The sequence below is a fragment of the Vanessa cardui genome, chromosome W, assembly GCF_905220365.1.
Source record: "Vanessa cardui chromosome W, ilVanCard2.1, whole genome shotgun sequence".
NCBI classification, from domain to species: Eukaryota; Metazoa; Arthropoda; class Insecta; order Lepidoptera; family Nymphalidae; genus Vanessa; species Vanessa cardui.
In genome coordinates, this window is record NC_061153.1 from 2,132,325 (window position 1) to 2,137,645 (window position 5,321).

Sequence of the window (5,321 nt, forward strand, 5' to 3'; positions counted from 1 at the left end):
ACAAAGAATGGCAGTATATTCCTTATTGCTCCAAATGGTAATCGTCATCAAATTACTACAATGAGTGAGCTTGAAAGTGTCACAAATACCCAGGTTCAAGGGCAATCTTCGTCATCTGGAGTGGGTGTGAACCCCAACATAAAGGGATCGCAAATAGCACAGGCCACCAGATCCAAAAGAATAATTAAAAATAAATAATCCGTTCTATGTTCTTCTTCTTTACTCGTCGTGGTATATGCAGGTAACATTTAATTATTATAATCTTTTTATGCTATATCACTTCGATGCCTTAATTAGTGAGGTATATCTTAGCATTCAATCTTTATTCTTTTCAATTCTGTGTTGTTATAATTAACTTATTTTAATTTACTTTCCTATCGCTTTATTTACATAAAATAAACAAATAATAAAAGTTTACAGTTTATGTCAGTTGTCAATTGTCATCTGTGTCATTGACAAATTGACATTTAATAACAGATAATAATAATAATAATAAAAGCCTTTATTAATCCAAGACATAGGTTACAGTAAAAAAAGTAAATTAAGTTAATAAATACTACAAGCTAAATATGTCATGGCCCCTTTCGGGTATAGGCCTCCTCCAGTTGCCTCCATTTTATCCTGTCGGTAGCTGTTTTCATCCAGTCTCTTCCTGCTACTTCTGGTATGTCGTCTACCCAGCGAGCTGTTGGTCTGCCCTTTTTCCTTTTTGCTCCAGGACCTCCGGGGCCCTTCCAATTGGTTGCTCGCTTGACCCATCTGTCAGCAGAGGAGCGGGCCATGTGTCCTGCCCATTTCCATTTTAAGCGTAGTGCGTGTTTCAGTGCGTCAATCACTTGGGTCTTTTGTCTAATTTTTTCGTTTTCCTGTTTATCTAAAATTTTTATACCGAGGATGCTCCTCTCCATAGCCCGCTGACACGCACGTATTTTCCAACATATTTTTTTTGTTAAAGATCCAGGTTTGGGCACCGTATGTTAAGCAGGGCAGGAGGCATGAATCCATCACTTTCTTCTTTAGTTTTATCGGGAGTTTTGATTTTAATATTTCCTTGTTACTCCAATATTTTTTCCACGTCATGTTAATACGCCTTTCTATTTCATCTAGGTGTCTTGTGTTTTGGAAAGAAATTTGTTTTCCGAGATAAATATAGCTCTCTACGTAATCCATTGTTGTTCGGTTTATTACTATGGGATCTTTAGTGCCGTTAGTAGCTATCTTTGTCTTTGCGGTGTTTAGTTGTAGTCCAATATTTTCGCTGGCAGCGCTTAGTTCTATCAGCATTTCCTGAAGTTGTTTTGATGACTTGGCAAAAAGTACTATATCGTCGGCGAATCTCAGGTTACTGAGGTTATTCCCGTCTATATTTATCCCTTTTTGATCCCAGTTTAGGTCTTTCATTATATTTTGTAGGACGGCTATGAAGATTTTTGGTGATAGCGGGTCTCCCTGTTTCTCGCCTCTACGAATATTAAATTCTGGGCCTAATCTGTCCAATTTAACTTGACTTGTGCTTTTTCTATATATATCTTTGATAATATTAATGTATGTAGGTTCAAGGTTCTGATTCTCCAATGCGTCCCAGATACTCTTATGCGAGATAGAGTCGAACGCTTTCGCGTAGTCAACGTACGCTATATAGAGTTTTTTCTGGTATTCTACATATTTTTCAATTATTTGATCTAACGTATGTATATGGTCGATTGTTGAGTACCCTTGGCGAAAGCCAGCCTGTTCTACCGGTTGGTTCTCTTCTATAGTTGGCTCTATTCTTTTCTCCAGGCACATAGCAAACAACTTATATATTGTAGGCAGTAGACTAATAGGTCGGTAGTTATTTATGTCCTCTGGGTCTCCCTTTTTGTATAAAAGAATTATCCGTGATCTTGCCCAATTGCTCGGTATTTCTTGTTTTTCAAGTATTTTATTAAAGAGTGTAGTGAGCGGACCTAGCAATAGGTGCCTTCCAAGTATCAAAGCTTCATTTGGGATATTATCGGCGCCAGGGCTTTTTTCTTTTTTCAATTTTTCGATTCTTTTTAATATTTCGATGCCGTGAAAGGGTTGAATTGTCTGGTTTCTATCTGATGTTTTTGAAGACTTTTCGTAGCTTCTATTATCGGCAGATTTGTCATCATACAGTTCTTCGAAGAAGTTGGAGGCGATTTTTACAAGGTCTTTCCTAGTTTGTTGTTCTTTTGGCATATTTTTTGTCTTCAGTGTTGGAATCCATTTTTTCCCTGTTGCTTATATGCTTTCCGTTGGCTTCCAGTGGTGCGTAAATGTTTTTCAATTATTTTCATCCTATACTTATCGTATTCTTTTTTAAGTAGTTTATTTGTAGTTTTGTATAGTTCTGAAAGTTCTATTTTCTCTTCTTTCGATTTGGAGGATTTATATTGTAGATCAGTACGTCTTTTTATTAAGTTTTTTGTTTCTTCTGATATTATTTCTTTCTTTACTTTAATAGGGGTAGTGTTCTTTAAACTTTCTTGTATGGATGACTCTATCTTGAAATAATATGACTCTATGTCATCATTGTCTTCCCAGCTGAGTCGTTCAACTTTTGTTCTTAGGGCATGAAGGAACATTTCTTGTGATTTCTCGTCAGATAAGTTGATTACTGGAAGTGAATTGAAGGTATTTCGGCTTTTCTTTTGTGTATTTAGAGTTATTGTTCCTCTTACAAGTCTATGATCACTTGGGAAGGAGAGATTGTTTAGAACTTCTATGTTAGTAAAGAGTTTTGGGTGGTTGCTCAAGATAAAGTCTATTTGGTTTTTGTTTCGTTTGTCCGGTGTAATCCACGTCCATAGATTCTTGATTTTTTTCTTAAATATTGTGTTTATTATGGTAAATTTATTTTTAAGAGCATACTGAACAAGTTTTTGGCCTCTGTGGTTTCTCTCACTGTAGCAGTATGGGCCTATTATTGCGTTTTCTTCGGGTTTTCGTTTACCTATCTTTGCATTCCAGTCACCCAATAATATAACTTTGCCAGTTGCAAGGCTTCGGGCGTTTTCTATTTGGTCATAGAAAACATCAATCTCTTCCTCAGTTGCGTCCGAGGTGGGTGCGTAAACTTGTATAAGTGAAAGTTTCGTTATTACAAAGTTCAAGTTCAGCAGACATAATCTTTCGGATATGCCTGTGTAATTTTCTATATTATTTTTGAATTTTTTTTTAATTAAGAATCCGACTCCATGGAGTCCTTTGGACTGCCCAGTGTAGCAGAATATATGCTCATCGTCTTCAATGATATTGTTACCATTTCTTCTAATTTCTGCTAGTCCAATAATATCATATTTAATGTTCTCTAAAGAGTATAGTAGCAGTGTCATTCTTTGGGGTGTTAGTAGGGATTTCACATTGTATGTACAGATGTAGAGGTTTTGTTTGTAAAGATCTTGTTGTTGGCATGCTGGAGGGTTACAGTCTAGAGCTCCCGCGGTGACAAGCCGTGTTGGGAGTTCGAGAGAAGGCGGCGTTAGTTGCTATTTTGAATTTTGGTTAGGAGAACTTTCTTGGGACTTGCCTGGTAATGTGAGCGTAGGTTTCTTTATGATATAATTGTTTATGTTATTAGTCTTGTTTATCTTTGCAGGTTGTTTTTGGTTTTGTTTTTCTATGTTCATAAAATTTGATGTGTTTGTTGCCATCTCTGGAGATTCTGGTAGGTTCCTTTTTTATTTTGAGTATTTTGCCATTCTGGATACTGTTTTTTATTGTTTTTAAGTAAAATGATTTTGTCGTATTTTATTACAGCTTTTTTCCCTTGTTCTTTCAGCATCTCTACTTCTCCTTGGAGTTCTTTCCGTTTTTTAAGCACCTCTAATGGGAAGTCTTCTTTTATATAGTAGGAAGTTGTTTCCAAATTCTTTTTGTTTTTCAGTATTTCTATTTTCATCCCCATAGTAAGTAGAGTAATAACAATAGGTCTGATTATATCGCTTTTTTTTCCAAGTCTTCTCACGGCTTCTATGTAGTGCTTTTCGCATTTGATGTTCAAAATGTTATTTATGATATCTAAAACTTTTTTCTCTAAGTCTTGATAGCTAGTTTCTCGCTCTTCAACTCCAAAAAACAGCAGATTTTTTCTCCGGGTGAACCTTTCAAAATTTTCGATTGACAATTTTTGTGTTTCCAAAGTTTGCTCAAGTTGTAAGTTTTTGTTTTCCAAACTCTTAAATTTTTCATTTATATTATTGTTGATTGCGTTTTTAATGTCTTCTTTCATGGCTACCATGTCTTCTTTTTGCTGTCTCATTTCTTCTTGCATCTTTCTTAACATATGTTTAATTTCCTCCATTTTTAGTGTTAAGCGCCCTCTGGTGACAAGTGCCAGTATTATGTAGGCTCGTAGAGTTTTTGCTCGTTCCTTCTTTTACTTCGTTTTACTTCCTAGTTTTCTCGTTGTCCGTAAGATGGCGCTTTATGAATTCTTGATCGATGGATGATTTGACGTTTTTGTATTGACAATGAATCATCAACTTTTGAATTTTTAATATTAATTTTCACTCAAAAGTACATAGTTCTCAAGATATATACAGTTCTTGTAGACACCATACACGTGGAGACCGATTTTATAACTCTTTTTTCTTTTATCGTAAAGTCACTTTTCACTTGAGTAGTCCGATAGACCGACACTGGCACTTTGTCTTCAAAATCACTAAAATTGTCATTTCTTCACCATGTTTTCAATATTGTCCAGGTGAATTGAAACGTAATATATAAGATTTATCACTCTTCCACTGTTTTTATGCACTGTTTAATTTTTAAAGTTTATTAGAATACGGATACGAAGTGAACTGTGGCACGGTGGCGCCTCCTCTCGACAGATAATATAGTTATAATTCTTTTCATTAGTTTGTAGATACTTTGCATAGATATCTACTAAAGATTACATAGATTACATAGATATCTATCCAATTGGTATCTAAACATTTAGACTAAACATAGATAATAAATGTCTATAATTATTTTAGAACATATTTATAAATCATTGAAAATGTTTATTAATATTTGTTTATTTTATAAATTGTATGTATGTGGGGTGTGGAGTAAGATTTTACTTTATTATATTATACCTATATTAAATTGTGTGTGATCTGCATATAGCTATATAATCATTGCCAAAAGTGATTTTGAATGAAACTATTAGTTGTTTTGTTTCTTGTTTTATTTATTTATTTTTTAATTTATTAGCATTCTATAGGTATATAGTTATTGTGAGATTAAAAATTGTAGTAGTATTGTAATATTTTTAAACAATTACATGTGATTTTCCTCTTGTTGCTATTATGGTAGATACCTACATATAT